The 21,350-nt window shown below is 37.1% G+C and overlaps 1 protein-coding gene across 3 annotated transcripts in view; it reads right to left on the minus strand.

Annotated features, from left to right (window-relative positions):
* Nucleotides 1-21,350, minus strand: part of ARHGAP15 (Rho GTPase activating protein 15) — a 600,902-nt gene that overhangs the window by 129,005 nt on the left and 450,547 nt on the right. The window lies entirely within an intron of this gene.

Raw genomic sequence — 21,350 nt, forward strand, 5'->3', positions numbered from 1 at the left:
CTGTAGGAATGCAGCTAACAAAAAAACAAGAGACACAAAGAGGCAGTGCCATTGACACAGTATGTCAGATACATTTATTCCCATAATGCATCAGTATGAAAATTAGCATCACAGCTCAACATGATTCAAAGCTATTTGGTTCTGAGGCCGAGGGGCTAAGAGTTGCCAATGATGGCCGGCTCAAGGGACCGGCCTAAAGGCCTTGCTGAGCCAACAGGAGACATATGCTAAACATGGCAATAGAAAATGAGTTATTGCTTTACATGTGTTAGCCTTGCTATGTACAAGGGAATAATGGGTAACAATTTTTTGCTTTTTTTTTTTGCTGAATATAAATTCAGCAAGGAATAGATTACTGAGTGAGAAAGGATATTAATTCCTTCTTACTGCTTCAAAAATACCTTTTTTCCTTTTTTTTTTTTTTTAGTTTTCATCTCAGCGAGGAAAATGTGCCCAGCAACAATATTAGACAGACCCCTGTTGGCCTATGGAGGCTATGCAAAGCTGTCAAAAATGATAACACACTAAAGACAAACCCCAAGTGCTTACCAACTCCGCCTAGAAACAACAGACATATTTGCTTGGGAAGCTTGAGTGAGTTGAGACATTTAAATATTAAAGAACATAAATGCCAAAATGAAGTTTTTAGAAGAAATAAGGAGACTCTGGACAATTATTTTCTTCTTGTTCACTCTCAAAAAGAAAGTCTGGAATCATTCTCCCCCAAGAAGTGGATGTGGCAGGGTCTGAAAGGGACATCTTTACACACCACTGGAAGGAAGCAAGGCAGAAAAGCATTGCTGTTGTATTTGTCTTTGTAAGCATGCAACGTGAAAAAGATTTTGAATTCTGGGCTGAATAAAAACTAAAGCTAATCCTTTTAAACAACCTGGGAAGGGGCGGTTAACTGAAAAGCCTGGTATCCTGGCCAGAACTTCACAGGTACCTGGTCCACTGGAATTTTGTGTCTTTCCCGATGTCTTGGGTTCGCATTCACATGCCCCCTTGGTGTCAGTTTTATGAGGCAGAGGAGAATCTGCACCAAAAATGTGAGAAAAACTGAGAATTGTCACTGTGGGGAATCTCTGCACGGGCTGCTTTGTTAATAGTGTTCGTGTCCTTTTAAAATCTTAGCCAAAATCTTTATCAGCTCTCTTTTTCTAAATGGACTACTATCTCCAGGGCTGGTAAGTGACGTTCCTGTTCAATAGGACATTTGCAAAGAGAAGGAAAGAAGGTGCATCTGTTTATTTCAGATGGCCAGTTTTTTCTTCCCTTTCAGTCTTCATTCTTACCTCAGTCATAACACAATAATATGATCCACAACAAAATCAGCGGAGGAGACCTTCTTTCTGCCCTGCAATCATTTTTGATTGATTGTATTTCAACAATTAGTCTTTTATTTGGCTACATACTATTGAAATAGGCCGACAGCATCTTAGCAGGCCAGCTTTAAACAGTCAACTGTTAACAATAGCATCAAAAAGGGAGACCTGATGGGGTTTACTGTCACTTTAAAGAACGGGGTTTTCACATTGTTGAAATCTGTCAGATATTTTGAAATGTCCCTCTCACTATGGTGCCACACCCCCTGCGTGCCCTTATAATAAAATTGGTTTTACTCCTGATTAAATCATTTTCTCCCTACCCACTACCATACTTCTCATAATGGACCTGTGCGCTCTACAGCTGGTGTTCTTCCCATGGTACCAATTCTTACTTTATCTTTTAAGCACTTTGCTGCTAAGATCTCATGCAGAGTGCTTATGTTTTGTTAAGAGCTTCATTCTTAGAGAAATAGCTTAACACATGTTCTAAAAATGTTGTACAACTTATTGCTTAAAACACATTTAGAAAATGTATAAGTACTGTAGCTTTGGCACTGAACTTTAAGTGGAAACCTAAACACACACACACACACACACACACAAACACATGTGTTCTCACACACACAACTATCTTTACCAAATATTTATCAGAAAAGTCCAAGTCAAAATGCCATTCTGGTGCACAGGTTCAAGATTGCCAAAGGAAAGTGTTCAGTAGGTAAAAAAAGAGGTTTTACCTGGAGCAAGAAAACAACAAGAACAAACAATTGCTTGACCACTGATATTTGTCCCCTCCAAATAAACATCAGTTAATTCAAGTGATTGTGAAAATGGGATATTTCAATATACATAAAAAAGAAAATATCAATAAATACCATTTGGTGATATGCACTTGAAATGACATATAATATCAATATTGACTTGTGTTACTTAAACCAACATTCCTACTATGTAGTCTTCCTTTAAAAAAAGAAAGCAAAACAATGTGTAGCCCTCTACACGTAGCTTAAATAAATAGTATGGCAAGCAGTTGGAAAGAATCTTTTGAAATATAAAATCTAACTTTTATATTAAATTTTTTCATAACCAACCAAGTTTAAGATTACTTGTAAACTGGAGGGCTTTAAGGCATATTTTCGAAGGCCATTGTGATTTATCTAAACATGCAGTTATGTCCACATACAAAATGAACTGACCATAATTGTATCTTGGTTGTAACAGGTATCATTATAAACACATTTGTATTATTTGATAGACACTTTATAAATAAACTGTTAGCAGTGGTGACGTCTTACGCTTCTCCCTTTTTTCAATAGAGCAGGGTTTCTCCACAGCAAAGCACTATTAACACTTGGCACTAGGTAATTCTTTGTTGTGGGGGCTGTGCTGGGCATACTAGGATGTGTGGGAGCATCAGTAGAAACTTGACATGCTGGAGTCCAGGACTGGGAAGAAGACTGGCTGAATCATGACATCTCGTAATCCTTACTCTGATAACCGTGCTGATTTCTCCTGGCCTTCTAATTAGGTTTTCTTAAATTCATTTTGGTCATGGCTTTTGGCTTAAAGCATGTAAACAGAATTGAAGACGGGTCAAGCTCTAGAATCCAAACACTATGTGACTTTTATGAGATCACCAAGACATTTATCTACATGTTGCAATAAGGCCATCTTGAAATGCACGTTCTTGCAGGGTCTTTTGTGTATTTTATTTGTTTTGAGTAAAAACATCGATATCAAGCTGCTTAATATTTGAAAGAAAAAAATTAGATAATTACTATTAGGAACACTCTCTTAAAATGGAGAATTAAGAGATGCACCTTTGATAGTGACAGCAGGTCCTGGTAATCTCCTCGGGAAAAAGGTATGTTTATTAGTTCAATGGCCACTTTCCTCAAATATTGCCCTACAGATTGGTATAACCAGAAGTTGCAATATCTGCTCTGATTTTAACGAAACTCACTGTGCTGATTGAAATGTGACTGCAGATAACTTGAACTATCCAGAAGCGAGTAGTGACATAAGAGTAGAGAGGTACTTCTTTGTGTATTGAAGAGCAAGTGCGTGTTTACCTTGTAGTTTTTTCTAGGCACTTTTAAAGCTTCTTTCCAACTTTCTTTTACTGTTGTAATAAAAAAGAGGAAAAGACACCCCAACTTTCCCCAGGATGTGGGGAGAAGAGCTCTGATTTTATTAATATAGTGACAAGAACCTATTACATTGTAAAACTCTCATAAAGGATGTGGTATCTGCTTCCAGGAAACCTTATCTGAAAGGCCCAAATGAAAGGGATGACAGAGGGACTACCGATCTGAAAAATAATAATATGTTTGGCCATCAAATCAAACTGGAAGATTAGTTATTAAAGTGGGTAAGACACACTGTTTATCTATAAGGACATAGCTGATTTTAGCACTTAAAGGAGAGGATCAAAAGGAAGTTGGTTGAATCATTTGACTAGCTCAGCCTTTCCTGTTGTGTTGGCCCCTTAAAGTGACAGTTCAGTGTGATTTCCAGTAGATTGGACAGCTTCCAAATTCTCAAACCCCCCAGTGATGTAAACCCTGTGTCAGAAGTAGCATTCTTCCATGCTGCACTCAGTCCAGCCCCTTCCTACAGCATCTTGGGACTAACATGAGACTTCAGTGAGGATGTTATTTTAGGGAAATTGACCAAATGGCCAGTTAATTTGTTAGTTCAGTTGATTTGTATTAAATAAACATAGATGGAATAGAGACTACATACCGGGGCTGTATTGTGCACTTTCAAAGCCACAGCTATTGAAGCTGTTTTATATTCCTCAAAGGAGAGGGTTTCACCAGGTGCTCAGAAATACTATTCAAGTGAATATAGACTAAGTTCTAGACATTTTACATCTTATGTCTGTTCCCTAGAATAAGACCCTATTGATCCTTGCAGACAAGCAAGAACAAACTCCAAGAATAAACATATCACCCCCAAAAATGTGCAGTGTGTCTGTTATGGGCTGAATTGTGTCCCCCTCAATTCATACATTGAAGTCCTAACCCCCAATACCTTAGCATGTGATGTATTTGGAGATGGGACCTTTAAAGAGGTAATTAAGGTAAAATGAGGTCATATTGGGTGCACCTTAATCCAGTATGACTGATGTCCTTGTCCAAAGAGAAGATTAGGACACAGACACGTACTGAGGGAAGACCATGTGAAGAAACAGGAAGAAGATGGCCGTCTACACGCTGAGGAGAGAGGTCTCAAAGTAAAGCAACCCCACCAATACCTCGATCCTGGAGTTCTTGCCTTCCTAAATATGAACAAATAAATTTCTGTTGTTTGATCCCACCCAACTCCCAGTCTGTGGTACTTTGTTATGGCAGCCCTAAAAAATGAATATAATGGCCAAAAGTTTGCATAGAGAAAGATGTCATGTTCCTGGATCATATCTAAGTATTTTCTTAACACATGGGCTATGCTCCACTTATGAAATATAATAGACAACAGAAAGCTGTTTAGGTTATTCCAGATGCATAAAATAATTATCTAGATTCAGAGAACGGGTTTGAAGCTGGAATTAGTCGGATAATAGCTTGCCTATTTAGACTCAACCCAACTATTTCAAATGATTTGCTCTATAAACATGCAGGATACCCTCTATCTTGGCCTCTAGACAAAGAATAAAATTATGATTGCCATTTTCTTACTCATTCTTTTTTCCAGCTACTACTTCTAAAGTGCAAATATTTCATTGCTGTTATAACCTCAGACACAAAATACTAGGGAACATTTAAAACGTTCTCAGGAAACACTCAATGCAAGCTAAATCAACTTTCTACAGCCATGGTATCTATCAAATAAGGAGCAAAGTGGTTTTAAATATGAAACTTTATATTCCCAAACCAAAGCGATGTGGTCCTTACAATTTATCATAGTAACTTCAAGGAAGCTATGAACAGGCCTACATTTAAAAACAGTTACTTTACTGTAAGAGAACATGGTTGGATCTGGGCAGTTTTGCCACCTGGCCTACAAAATATAGTTTTGTGTGGCCAACTTAGTAAGAAAGAGGGAGGAACCAAGGAAATAACCAGAAACTCTCTAAGATACTAAAACTAAAAACAAAACAAACAAAACAAGACAAAAAAAAAAAAAAGCTTTTATTTCTTAACGGGATGTTTTGGCATGCCATGTTGGCTTGCTTTCTCTGTATTTCATGTTGTATGTATTCCTTTGCAAATCACTTAGGAAGCCCAAGGCATGAAAATAATGTCACAGGCTAATATAAAATATCTTTAGTTACTCTCTTTGAAGGAAGTGAAAGAGCCTTCTACTATATCCAGCACAGGAACTGGGTCAGGAATGAGAATGTCTTATTTTTATTTTTCCTCAGATTTCATTTGAATGTAAATAATAACATAATAAATAGGTACAACTGAAACTTGTGAAGCAAGCACCACAGATGGAAAGTATAACAAACGTGTCATTGCTTTGTGCATTTTTAATTTATAATGGCATACCATAAAACATCTCCCCATCATCATAACTCCACATATAATGCCACCTTATAAAATGATGTTATTGACATTATGCTTCTCTCCAGGCTTTTAGATATTTCTTGTCTGGGCATCTGAGGAGAGGTAGCCCTGTTCAGAGTCTAACAACACCACCACCACCCAAAAAAATGAATTGACTTTATTTGTGAGGATCATGCATTTTAAAAAAGGATATATTTCATGGTCCCAATATATATTTCTTTAATTCCTTTCATACTCAGAGCTTCCAACACTGCTCCTATTTCCATTCTGTCAAAGGCTTTTTGTGCTCTGCAGACACCATACACAATGGTTCATTTTATTTGACCGTCTTCTCCAAACAGATTCTGAATTTGTTTGAATTCCATGGATGATTTCATACATTACATACTCCAAAGGGTAGAGAATCCGTAGGATTACATTTCAACAAAGTCATTTTTGAGTTTCCTTCGTTATCGGCTCTAAGTTTCAACACCATTGCTATTTGTTCCCTCAAAGTTATATTACATTTGCAAATATCAAGCAGAAGGTCAGGTCAAAACACATCTCATAATGATATCTGGGAAATAAATACAACTAAATCCTATAAATGCCCATCTACAGATAACATTTCTATTGTAGGTATACGCACATGCATCCATGTTATTTAAAGTGCCAGCTTCCTCACTGTCTAATTAGAACTGTCAGGTCTCCCTCCTAATTTTGTGTGAGAATTAAGTAAAGTAATGTATGTAAAAGATTTAGTACAGGCTTGTTATAACGTTATTAGAAAATTTATTTGGACATTATCTTCTTGGTCGGCTGGACTTTGGCAAATGTTTCCAGAATCTAATATAATTTCTAGCTTTTATGATTCCCTTTACTACGTGGTTGGTGTTTGTGGGGTTAGAAATGGTATCATTTAGCAGGAAGGACTGGGCTCTTTGCTAGTTTAGAAGTCTCCCGTCTGGAAATATTTCGTCAGGAAAATAGAAATAAAAGGTAAACAAAATTGGTAGATTAAGACAGAGCTACTCTCACTCATTGAAACCATTTCATTCCTAGATAAGATATCAATTAAAGATAACAAAAACGAAGAGAGTGTTTTGGCAATCATTGAAGATCATTTTCCCCCTAAATTATCTTGATTAATTGATTCATGGGCGTAGTTAAATAAATTTTCTATTTCATATCACAAGAGCTGCCAGAGTTCTTCAAATAATTAAATAAAAATCTTAAAAAAACAAAAACAAACAAACAAACAAAAACAAAGGCACATGAAATCGGAGTTGGCAGATCTGTAAGTTTTACAACTGTGTGCATAAGCTTAGACAGAATAGCTAGATCTCCATGCGTCTGTTTCTTTGTGAAACCACCGAATAACACGATCTTCTTAATTCTGTATCTGTGCAATATTTTCAGTCCAGAATAATGATATAGATTTTTTCATGAACCTATTATCAATAACTGATTATTTTGTTTTTGTGAATGAAAAGTTTTAGAGATTTTTTTTTTCCACCTCAAAAGAGAGTCTGCCTGTCCAACTCCAGGGGCCTCCAGCTTTCAAAGATATGGAGCATAAAATCACCCTTGTGTCCCTTTCTTCCATAACATTGGAGAATCGTAATTCATACAAATAATTCACAATGTGGGCTGTTTTCATTACAAAGGAGCTATAAAAAATAGTTGATAAAAATTGCCAAAACACTTGATAACATACTTGAAAAGCTACATTGTTTAATATGAAGAGTGTGGTGCTTATTGCTATTTAGAAAATTTTATTTATTTTATTTCGAAATGGAAAGTGTATTCACACAATTTAAAGTTTAAAATACATACTGCAAAAGTCTTTTTCTAGTCTATTCCTAGCTAGCTAGTTCACCCATAGAAAACCCATATTATCAATTTCCTATGTATCCTTTTAAAGCCATTTTCTATACTCAAGCAATATTACCCTCCACTACCACTTAAAACATAAACAGCAATACAATCTATGTACTGTTCTGCATCTTGATTCTTTTCCCTTGTTAATATATCATAGAGATTATTCAAAATCAGGACATAAAGCGCTTCCTTGTTCTTTTTTTAAAGTTGCATAATTAATTTTATGGATGTACTGTAATTTACTTAATCAGTTTTCAATTGTCGAATATTTTGCATAGTGCTAGTGTAAGTTATCTTGTTCTTAGATCATTTACATCTAAGTATAAGTGTGTACTGTGTGAACAGAACAAATTCTTAGACCTAGAGTTTCTAGATCAAAGATTGTGCGTATATCTAAAATATTGAGAGACCTTGCCACATTGCCCTCATATCTAGTGCACCAATTTATGTTCCCATCACAATATTTGAAGACTATGATTCATTGGGAACATGTATTCATTACTGCCTGTCACTCTTCTCAGATGTCCCTAAATTGTGCTTTTAATTGTATAGTTGAAAAAATACTAAATAAAGAATAAAATGAGGAGAGATATAGAGACTTAGACTAAAAATACACATAAAAATCTTGGTTAATGAAGTGAAAAATTTTGAATATTTAAATGACAATAATGGGTAAACAATTGATGTTTAATAAACATATAACAATAATAACTACAAATAAGAAAATAAGCCCCAATAACAATAACTATTTTCTGCAAGATGAAATCAGACAGGGAGAACAAGCCATAAGAGACTCGTAATCATAGGAAAAAACTGAGGGTTGCTGGAGGGGAGGAGTGTGGGGGGATGGGGTAACTGGGTGATGGACATTAAGGAGGGTACGTGATGTTAATGAGCACTGGGTATTATATAAAACTGATGAATCACTGAACTCTACCTCTGAATCTAATAATACACTATATGTTAATTAATTGAATTTAAATTTAAAAAATAGCAAAAAAAAACCCAAACCAAAAACAGTAAGTGTTTTTTGACGAAATAAGATACTAAATAGAAACAAAGTCAAATAAAAAAAAAAAGAATGGGTATGCCAAAAATAAATGAATGAATGGAATTCCACCATTTATGTCAATTTCAGCAATTAGTAATGCAGAGTCAAACGAATTAAATATTGATCAGATTAATTAACATATTCATTCATTAAAACAATTTATGAGACAACTACTAGATGTCAATGCTGTGTTAAGTGCAAGAAGTATGAGAAGAAAGGCAATTCTAAGGACAGAATGAGGATTGCAAGATGTTTCAGAAATGATATAAAAATCTCTTGAAGTCCTGACAATTCTCAAGTTCTCCTTAACATCATAGCTAGGATTGTGCTATCTTTAGGGAAGAAGCTACCCCTTTTAATTTTCTATTTGCTTCATCAATACAAAGAAATGCTCAATTAGTTGCTTAATAAGTACCTCTTTAGTAAAGATCATGATGATGAGGATGATGATGATAGCTATGTAACCCTCCCAAGTCTGAGGGTTTTCTACAGTTCCTCTTGTAGAAAGATAGGAAAACATCATTTGCTATGGTCTCAGGTGACCTGTTAGTACTGAGACATATTTCCAAGTAGCCCAGGAGGTTCTGGCCCGTAGGAACGTCTCTTTTAGCAAAGAGAACAGAGGTGTACTTGGGTTAACCTCATCATACACACTCTCTCGTTAGACTGCCCACAAAAAGTCAGTAGAGGAAGCTGGAGCGATGGATATGGGAAGACTGAGGCTTCTGCAATGTGGTACTCTGCTCCTTGCTTCTCTTCCAGTCTAACACTAAACAAATCTGTGGCACTAACTCTCAGGTCTCTGCCTGTGTTTCCTGATGTTACTCAGATACCTATCCTGCTAATCTTGACTGTGGCTACATTCAGCTTCATTTCAGATCCAGCTTCCTAAATTTCTAATCCTCCCTGATAATCCCATCACTCCAGGCATACCCTGAATATTTTAACTCTACTGACTTAACCAAAAAGTTTCTTTGGTATCGCTCTTCCAAACAAGTTTGTTAATATTAATCTTTGTATCCCCAGTGCTTAGCCTAGTGCCTCATGCCTGGTGTGCTCCCTTTTACTATTTATGGATAAAATTGCCCAATTTTAACCTCCTTTGATAGTAGAGGCTATTTCATGGTATAACAATAATGCTGATAACAGTAGGTCTATGTACATACACACATGTCTACAGCACAATTTTTGTGTTCTCTTTGTTCATTTTTCTCTTTCAAAACCCTTAGTACTGAAGATATAAGTAGATTGTTCAGTCACTCATCCATTCGTTTATCAAATATTCGTTGAACTCCAATTTTGTGCTGGACATGTTCTAGCTGTTGGGACAAAACACTACATAATGAAGACCTGGTTTCCAAGCTTGAAGATCTTGCAGTATATAGGGAAAAAAATTACAATGGAACATGGAAAATGTTACTATATAACTTAGTGTGGATGGCTATGGGAACATAGAAGATGAGTATCTAGCGTCCTCCGGAAGGTGGTCAAGGGAGGCTTCCCAGATGAGGTGTCACATAACAATTATCTTAGTTTATGAGCAGCCGTGTGGACAATGGGGTAGAGGATGGGGGAGAGGGTGGGAAGAGGTATATAAAGAACATGAGAAGTAACAGTCATGCCACGGTCTGAGGAACACAACGCATTTGTGGGACTACAAGTTGCTGGAGAGCATAGATGTATAGGTTCCGTGTCTCAGATTGCTGAGGGTGGAAAGGAAGACACAGGCCAGAGCATGAGGACCTTACAACTGAAATCAGCTGGATGACAGCAGCAGTGACAGCGACATTCTAGCCAGGTGCTCTGGCAGGAGTGAGCAGGAGGAATCAGAGTGAGTGTATGGATGAGAGGTGGTGCGTCCAAGAGGCACCAGGAGCAAGGAGCTCAGTTGAGAAGCTCCGTTGTGTGAAAATACTGCATATTCATTGTGGAAAAAATATTTAAAAGGGAGTCAGGAAATAAGAGACATTCAGGTGTTTTGATGAAACCGTTACATAGCAGAGAAAGAAGTCTAGAAAACTGATGGTTAGGCATGTACAAAGATTAAAGTTCAGAGACCAATTATTGTGTATCACATTTATCATAGGTTCAGGGAAGCCAAAATATTCTATTTTCCTAAAGTTTAGAAAGACCTGCTGGTAGTTGGAAATGAGAATCCGTTTGGATTATCTGACCAGAGATAAGACTTCAATGGTGTTCAATATCATGCACTACTTTACTGACTCTACAAAAGGGAATTACAATTAATTGGATTATGCTGGTCTCCACATGCTGATTATAAGAAAAGAAAGTATAAAAGTGTAACTATTGTTAACAGGTCATATCTATCATCAACCATGGGATTTGCTTTTTTACTTACCAATAAGATTAATTTCTTCTTTACAATCTTTCAATTTGAAGTCATTTTAATTATAGAGTTCAGAAAATTCAAAAGAAAAAGCACACCTACTTTCAATATATTATTAATAATTGACCTAATTTTTTTTCATCTTTATGATGAGGGAAGAAGAAATGGATGGCTTGTTTATTGTTAATATTTTTACTTACTTAAGATCCCTTTGCAGACTTTTCTCAATTTTGATTTAATTGAAAATTATTTTATACTGCATATCTGTAAAGTGTTAAGCCCAAGGGTAGGTTTCTGGGATTCACAAAGATGTGGTCTCTATTTTCAGGGAACTTAATGTCTAAAAAAGGACTTAGGTCTGCAAACCCCAAACACTATTACATGGCTAAGTGGAGTGTTAGATTAAAGAGATAAACTACTAGGTAACATAATACAGTTGAGCACTTCCCCGGCACTATTATGAGTGCTTCACATGTATTAATTCATTTTATCCTCACACCAACATATGCTATCGGAACTATTATCAGTTCAATTTTAGTGATAGGAAAATGGAGGTCCAGAGATTAAGCAACTTGTCTAAGTTCACTCAGGTATTTAGCTGGAGTCCAATCCACTGGGCTCCAAGCCTGAAATCTTAGTCACTCTGCCATCGCAGAGTATGAATTGATTCATTCTGACTGGGGTGGCAGGGGAAATTTCTCCAAGGCTATGACAGTAAGGGATTCATAGAATGTTGATGACTGAGATGAGGGAAAAAGCATGTTGTAGGCGAGGGTTCTACAAATGTGATCCCAGGACTAGGCATTTCAGTATCACGTTGGACATTATTAGAAATGCAAATTATCACATTATACCCCAGACCTACTGAATCAGCATCTCTGGGGTACAGCTGGCCATCTGTGATTTAACAAGTCTTTCAGGTCATTCTCATGCATGCTAACGTTTGAGAGCTGCTATCCTAGCAAACAGACGATATGGATAAAAGTTTGATTATTGGCAAGCACCCTCTTGATGGGTAGTGCGAAGGTGGGTTATGAAATGTGAGAACTCAGCTTGGAAGTTGGTGGAATGCCTTAACTGCCCGGCTAAGAGATAAATGTTTAAATGTTCTCCTTCAGACAAGAGAGAACCACCAAAAGTTGGATGGAGAAATAACATCATTCAGACTGTAGTTTATGGAGATGTATCAGTTGGGAATGTAACGACGTATTTGAGAGGTGAGAAAGTAGAAAGATGCAAATTAGTTACAAAGCTATTGTAATAGTCCAAGGCATCAGGAAGGCCAAAACTAAGCAGTGTTTGTAGAAGTGAAAAAAGAGACTATGTGAGAACTTGAAATTTAATAAAAGTAGTGGTGGTAAAAGGAAAAGAGAATCAAGTACAACTCTTATTTCTAGCTAAAAGGATGTTGATGGGCTGATGCAGTTGTCTTATATTGGACACCTGAGAAAGAGTAGCTAGGGTTCTTTTATTCATTCAATTTGTTCTCGGCAATAAGATGCCAGGGAGTTTGGTTTGGGTATGCTATTGACATTTTCATGTGACAATATCCGGTAGACATTTGAATATTTGAATAGGAGCTTAGTAAAGGGGGATAAAAATTGGATAGGTCAATTTGGGAATTAACTGATAGAAGTAAAAGTTGAATAATAACAATGATGACAAAAACCATGAACCTAGCACCTATTATGTGACAATCACTGTGACAGGCACTTTGTTTTGTTTTGTTTTTTAAGATTTTATTTATTTATTTGAGAGAGAGACAGAGAGAGAATGAGGGTGGAGCGGGGAGCCTGATTCAGGGAGATGGGAGCCTGACCCTGGGCTCCATCCTGGGACCCCGGGATCATGACCTGAGCCGAAGGCAGATGCTTAACCGCCTGAGCCACCCAGGCGCCCTGTGACAGGCACTTTGAACACATGATCTTATTTAGCTTCCATAGCAACCAAGCACAGTAGTATTATCCATACTTAACATGTAGAGATGTAAGGATCAGAGAATTTAAATAATTTGCTCAAGTTCACACAGGAAGTTAACGTCACAGCTGTTTCTAACACTGTTGCCTCGCTCACAAACTATTTGGCAAGACTACCTAAAATAATAAGGGAGGAAAATGGTCATATAGAAACAGAAAGAACAAGAAAAGAAGAGTGCCATTCAAATTTATGTCCTGGAAGTGAGAATATAATTATTTTTACACAGGGTTATAAATAAACAGCTCCAGACTATGATATAAAAGAAATACCCAACCAATAACATAGATTCCTGTGTTAATAGTTGATCCCCAGTGACCAGCATCTATACAAATCAGCATGTTTGACAAGGCAAATTCTACTACAGTTTTGTCTGTGGAGGAGTTGCAGTGGTTTTAAGTATACTGAATAAGTCACACTTTGTGATTCAGGCCATCTCTGTTGAAGAATGCCTATTGATGCAAACCCGATAGTCTTTGATATGTTGCTGGTTAATAACAAAGACTATGGCATAAACTTTACAGGGCAAAACACATCTAAAGTTGAGAGGAATGAAACACATGGAATGATAGGTGTTTTCCAGGTTCAGTAATTGAATCTCTGCAAACAACGAGTTGATAGTTTGCAATCAAATTGGAAACTTGGTTGATCAAGTACAGATAAACTCTCAGATTTATAACTCTCCATCTTAGTCTAAATATTTAGGAAGACAGTATGAAATGATGAATGTTGGTTAAAGACATAAAATGGTTTTAGGAACATTATCTAGGTTATATTTCCTTTAATGAACAGAGCTATTTTTAGTGATAGAGCAGTCATATGTTAATTTGAATGTGTGATAAGGCACTTGAATAAACTTCCACAATACATACCATTTGCAGATTGTATTTATATACTGAACACACATTTGTCATATATTTTAAAGACTAAGATTTCTTAGGGCTCCTGGGTGGCTCAGTCAGTTAAGCATCCAACTCCTGATTTAGGCTCAGGTCATGATCTCAGGGTCCTGAGATGGAGCCCCAAGATGGGCTTTGTGTTCAGTGGGGAGTCTGCTTGAGATTCTCTCTCTTTCTCTCTGCCTCTCCCCCACTCATGCATTCTGTCTCTCTCTAAAATAAATAAATAAATCTTTAAAAAAAAATAAAGACTAAGATTTCTTATTCCATTCATTCAAGGACTCTACTATACGGCACAACCTGCCATTTAATCCTAACTTTCCACTTCACTAAGACCCCGATCATCTGTTTCCCTTAAACTGGTGTACTTGCTATTCCGAAGTAAGAACTGTACACTATAACCTCTCTACTTCGGTTCTTGCTCATTCTTGACCAACTTTAATACCGACTCTTTCCTCTACCCCATCCTACCAATTCTTTAAAGCCCAAAGGAAGCCTTCACATCTCCAGAAATCTTGCCTAGAGCCATCCACTTTTCCTTGATCTCACTCTGCTTTGAAAGCTAAGTATTTATTGCCTCTGACACTAATTTGGGGATTAAGCATTGACAATCATGGCATTCTTACATTGTGTCCCTCTGCCCTCTGCTCTCTTGCAGATACCTCCTATTGACCCAATCTAGTTGGAAGCCTTTCCACAAGGGGACCTTGGTGATATAATGCATACAGGTCAGATTCTGGGTACTGAACAGGATAGTGAAAAGTGGAGAACAGATGGGGGTGGGGGGAAGGGAGGAGAAAATAACGAGCATATCAATCCAATCTAATAGTCTGTCACTTGAAACATGGAAGTCCAACTGCCCAGAGAAATATTTCAGAATTTCAAAATAGTGTAACTTGGTTTTGAATTTTGTAGAAACTTTATGGGTGGGGACAAAATCTTTTGTGTAAGGACATCCCTAACATCCTTAATCCCATAAAGAAACACATGTACATGCATTTATTTCAATGTATAATTATTGACATAAACACAGCTGCTCTCTATGTTAAAGGAACATTAAGCTCACAAAAGCATGGAAATTCCTACTTAGAGTGCCTACTCCATCCTTAACATGCCTTGTTGTGCCCAGATGCTACATGTATTTTTGTAACATTTAAAAGGTTGATGTACAAAAGCAAAAAGGTGGTAGAAAAATTAACTGGAGAGAGAATCAAGCCATATAGAATTGTCCTATTCTTACATTTTATTACGCTCTAATCTCCATAATGCTTAGGCACAACAAAACAAATTAAGAATTAAAGAAGAGATAATTTGTGGATTTTTGGATTTGGGGTCAGGAAAGCTACACATGTAAAGATACACAAGACACGTACAGCCAAAACAGAAGAATACTGAAATTGTGTAGTTTATGTTAAACTTAAAATAAATAGAGATTTACGCTTCCCTTTAGATCCAGAAATACATGAAAAGTTGCAAGGCAGCCCACAACAAAGCAATTGACAAGAAAGATAGCATCTGCTTTTCTGTCTATTCAAGCTGAAGTTTTTTCATTCTAAATGCAAGCAATGCTTCCCAAGTTAACATAATTAACTCATGACAATCCTGAAACATCATAATATAAGATTCAGATGGAAATTCAAAGCTTTAAAAATGTCAGCTAACTGCATCAGGATTATCACTTTTTTTAAAGTGAACAAACCATAATGCTAATTAAAACAGGTGTTTTTATTTCAAACCCTTTTGCCTGTTATGAAATTACAACCAGCGTTATTTATTTATTAGTCTGCTGTGAAACATACATCTTAGAAATTGGGGATCTGTGAAAACAACAAAGTAAAAAGATAAAAAGGATGACACTCAGCATTGCTTTCTGACACAATAGAGGACCAGTTCTTCAATTAGTAATTTCTGTGTGACTACTTGACAGAATCTACTAATTGTTAATCTTCCACTAACTATTGCTTTACATAATTAATTATATTCAAATAAAAACAACAAAGACATGTGGGCCAGTTGCCCTTTTGAGAATGTTTTTTTCACGAACTGGTTCTGCTTACTGACAATATTTCCAGTATGAAAAGATATTAATCTCACAAGAGAAAACACTAAAGTCTTAGCACACTCTTTCACCTTGCTTATAGAACACGAATCCAGCGCCCCCCTCCCCCCCTGCAACAACCCACTTACACCAAGGACACAACAACAAAAAACCCCTAAAGCTACAGACTGCTTTGCACAAATCTATCCTCGGAGCAATTCATAACAGCCAAAGTCCTTTGAGTTGGGATCTTTCATATTAATTTACATTGCATAAAATTCCGAGTAACCCGTCCAGAGGTCAAGCATCATTCATCATTAGTTGAAGTGACATTTTCAACCCTTCATATTGCAGCTGCTAAGTTGGGGGGAAAGGTATTCTTTGGGAGGAAAAAAACAAGACACAGAACACAATCCTTGCTCTATCCACAGAAGAGAAAACAAGGTGCCTCTATGTCACCATGATAATATGCTTAAATTTGGTGATGTCATTCTTCCCTAACCCCAGAGTCACTAAGCACATGGCAGCTGCATTCCTCCACTTAGGAGCTCTAGTGGAGATCAGTATTAACCATTTTAGATGTAAATGAAGTCCTTTAGTGGGGTGGAGAACATAGCTTTGTTTGAGTTGAAATGATGATTTATATCCGAATCCTATCTTGTTTTTGAGAGATTGCAACTTGTTAACAAGGCTGTCCTTGTTCATGTGGCATCCTCCATGCATAAAAAATTCTGGGAAGCTGAGTGTGATCACTTTTGAAATTGCAAAACAGCATTCCGAGGCTATGCAGCAGAAGCACTGGCCAAATGAGGACCTATGAAGCTTTGTAGTTCACAATGAAAGATCAGCCTCTTTCTTCTGTTGGGTGCCTCCCTTTCTCTGAAACATTAAGGTCAAGACAGGAAACGGGAGTAATTAAAATGAAAAAGCAATCAGGAAAAAATAGATAGCTGCTATGTAACTGACGTAATTCACAGGGCTTTTGATAATGCATACATGTCTGCAAAATTATGGGCCATCTCTTGATTCTAAAATATCAGGAAGCAAAGTTTCTCTGGCAAATATTCCCAGTCCAAAGACAAGTATTATGAAAAATACCAGTAAAAGAAGTAAAATCTGGAGGTTTCTGCTAAGACTCTCTAGTGATTCTTTGACTCTACCCCTCATAGTAGAATTTTGAAAACAGTAGAATTAAAAAAAAAAAAAAAGACATAGAGGTTTGGGGCTAATTCTCTTCCCCAGTTAGAGCAGTGTGACTGAAAGATATCTGTAGTCATTGCTTATGACGGGTAAGAAAACCATTTGCCAAATGTTGCAAAAATTAAAACTAAAAATGACTGACATTTCAGTGGGGAGAAGAAAGTTATTGCAAGGAATCCTCCACGTTGATGGTTTATATTTGAATTATGTACGTAGTTATAATTCTGTTGCATTATTTCAAAACTCGTATAATTTAGTTTTTTCATCTGTAATAACTTTCCTACTATTATTTAACCTTCTCATCCACTATGTTTGGCCAAGATCACACCTGTTCAAAAGAGGCGAGTGGAGTAAATAATGGCGTATGAATGAGGCAGGTGAGACCATAGGTCCTTTGGATCCTTACACATGTGGTCAGGGCTGGCAGTGGTCCAATTTTTAGACTTGACCCTGAGGGAAATGTACACCTTTTACTTACATCAAAACCATATGGAATTTCTGGCATTGAAAACTTCTTTACAAAGTAGGCTTTAAGTTTGGATATGGATGTCTCATATACAAGCTAACCCAAAGTAGGGGATGTCCCCTTTGCAGTGGTTCAAGAACTGTTGCAAATTCTAAATACCTTTCCCATTTCACTGTTAATTACTTTGATATGGGCTATCTCAGTAGCACACAAAGATCGAATTAGGGTGTTAAAGAGGTAATTACCTTGATAATTTAAGAAATTATTTTTACTAAGCTAATTGAAGCAAAATATAGTAAGAATTGTGTTTATGTTGTTCATGACAGATAAAACACACTCAGTATCTCATTTAATAATCACAACAATCTGGGTAAAAGTTATTAGTTGGCATTCCTTACGTTTTAGAGGACAAGCAATGGAAGTTCAGTGAAATAACTACACAGACGTTGTAAATAGGGGCACCACGATTTGAACCAAGTCCGAGTCAAACACCCTTTTTACTGCACCATTATAGCATTATTGCTGCTATTTAAATCAGCTTTCCGTTTTAATTTTTAAGCCATATCTAGGTTGAACTATAAAGAAAGCATCCGGGGATAAAAATAGTAACATCATTTCAAATTCAAAGCACAAGTAGTTTGAAAGATATTGATGAATGGTTTTAAGGTAGGTCTCAATTACCTCCCTGAGGTCAATCTGTTCCATCTCCTTACTCTGGAAGACCAAAGCATCCTTACATTAAATGCCCTGAATCTGCTTCCTAGCAGTAGATGATAGCATAGCTGTTATTTTGGGATCATTTCTGGTTTTCTTCCCCAGGAACTGCCCTATTTCCAACCCTGAGTTCCGAGCCCCTTAACACTTCTTAGAGTGCCTTGTTTCTGTGCAGTCGGGTAAGTTTTATATTCTTCCCTCAGGACTACTTCTTTACCTGGATGTATAGCTGAAAATGCAAATTAGATGCCAGTCCTAGTGGAAGAGAATGCCAAATGGAAAATGCTTTTCATGTGAGAGCTCAGCTGTGGAGCGAAGGTGGAAAGAGCAGCAAGGAGCCGGGTCAGAACTCCTACTCCAAATCGTGGCTCTGTTTCTTAATCTCTTAGTTTCAGTTGCTGGGTTGTTATGAACATTTATTAAAGAAAATATATCTAGAAACCATCTACAAGACTGCAAAATATTATGCTCTCTAGGCATTATCATTACTCCAAATTTTTCCTCACCAGAATAGAGATGCTCAAGAGGGTAGAACATTTAGGAGAAAGCACAGAGGAAGAGCTTTCAGGATACATGCCACGTATTTGAGAATTAAAGTCATCTGAATGTCACTATGCAGTTGCAGCAAATTCAATTATGTATCTTTTATTTTTAGTAGGAGTATATAACTTATGCTTATACGTATTGAATGAATGACATCATGGTCATCAGGATCACGTTCTGGAGCTTCGTCTAGACGAATTTGTTAGGGAACATCTCTGTGGCTACCTAAATGTAATACTTTCTCTGAAAGGGCATTTTGTATAAATAAATTCATATTGTCAAAATGCTAACGATCCAAATTTTGAATTTTGTAACCGCATGATGTTTAACTGAGCTAGTGTGGGAGCTTGATAAAAATTGGAAAGCTGAGCAGAGAGTGCTCTAAATGGTAACTGTGGTGACTCTTCTGCTTCAGATGTTCGAAGAACAGAGGCGATGCACAGTCGTAGCCGCGTCTGTCCATACAACTCCATCCCGATTTTCTTGCAAGTGTCCATGATGCAGGATCTTGGAAAAATTTCAATCCTACATTCCAAGCTGAATTTTCAGGTAAAGGAACAAAAATGGGGAAAAGCTAGGCTCAAAAGAGTTGGTCTTTCCAACTGCCGGAATACAACGCTGCACTTGAACCTATCTGTGGCTGTGTTCAGCCTAACCTTGAATGTCAAATCTTATAAGCAATGTAACCACTACTTTGAGAGATTATTTTGTAGTCTAATGGCTCTCATTGTCAGGAAATGGGTTTTGATATTCAGCCAAAATCAAGCTTTCCAGAAACAAGTTTTATTTGCTCATTTCCCTCCTTTAATATTTATGGCTAATGTAGATATTTCATTTATGGGCTTCTTTTTCGAAACTTCAAATTGGTAGATGAGGAAAGGAAGAAGACAAGTTTATTCTTTTTCTTTCAGAATTTTTTTTCCTTCGTATCTGCAGCAAACTTAACTGCTGATATGGATGACTACTTTTCCGCTGAGAACATGATAAATCTTTACAAGGAGAAGCAGCTCAGATAGGTGGGAATATTTGAACTGTACCTTGCAAGAGCTGCTGCTAGAAGTTTACCAAACAAACTGAATCTGTAAGAAGACTACTTCAACTTCAACAGCTTTAAGATTCTTTGTATTGCCATCATTCATCGGTAACTGGGGAGTTTTTACAGCCTTTCAAATCCTAGAGTCCTTTCAATCATTAGATGCCTTAAAGGGACAGAAGGCCTTAAAATGTGCTCCCGATCTCCCTAGTTGAAAAAGATACATAGACAGAGGGGGAAAAGTCAAACAACAATACAAAAAGCATTAATGCAAAAAACAGTGGGGTCTCTCCCTAATTTGACTTTCTCTACAGGTGGCCTGCAGCTGCGTGCAAACAGGTTACCCCATCGCCTTCCCATGAGCACGACAACAAAGTGCTATCTGTATTCACAAGAATACATTTAGTGGCAAAGACTGATTCTGGTCTAAAAATAAGAAGAAAGCATTTTTCCTGCATAGCCTGAGGTAACTCTGTGTACCAGCAGAAGACAGTAGCACTCTTGTCTCCCTGGCTGTGCCTGAACATAAAGGAATCAGAAACCTACTTCACATGACTCAAGGAGGCCCAGGGCCAGCAAGGAGTTGATTCATTCTATTTACATCCGTGTGAGTGCCACTGACTACATAAGGCAGCTGGGCAGGCAAAATCAATAAGGAATATTCTGTTTTCAATTGACTTCAAGGTGGAAAAAAAAAAATATATATATATATATATATACCTGAGATTGATATGCCTTTTTAAATAAGTATTCTATCAAGCTAGCCAACATCATGCCGATAGGTGAAATTAGGGAATGCCTGTTTGGTTTGGCTTAAAAATAATTGATCAGACCAGACCACCTTTACTAATCTCATTTAAGAAGAGACATACACCCTCCCCACGTGGTTACTTGGTGGTAAAAACAAGTAGAAGGAAAGCCAGAAAAATGCTTCCATTCAATGGATAGCCTTCCTAAATTCGATGTATAATTTGTGAATTAATATTTATTTATTTTTAAAAGATTTATTTATTTATTTTAGGGAGAGAAAGAGAGAAATAGAGCAGGGGGAGGGGCAGAGGGAGAGGGAGAGAGACTCTCAAGCAGACTCCACGCTTTACACAGAGCCGAAGCAGGGTTCGATCTCACGACCCTGAGATCATGACCTGAGCTGAAACCAAGAGTGGGACGTTTAACCGACTGTGCCACCTAGGTGCCCCTAATTTGTGGTTTAATATTTAAGTAATATATTTTGAAATGATTTTCTGATAACATTGCTTCTTGTAATTAACATGTGAGGAAGTTCAACTTATTTCTGGGGAGTTCCTCCCCTCCCTCTTTTCCTTCCTCCTTTCCTTCCTTCCTTCCTTCCTTCCTTCCTTCCTTCCTTCCTTCCTTCCTTCCTTC

This window comes from Mirounga leonina, unplaced genomic scaffold (assembly GCF_011800145.1).
Source record: "Mirounga leonina isolate KUSES-001 unplaced genomic scaffold, KU_Mleo_1.0 Mir_151, whole genome shotgun sequence".
NCBI lineage: Eukaryota > Metazoa > Chordata > Mammalia > Carnivora > Phocidae > Mirounga > Mirounga leonina.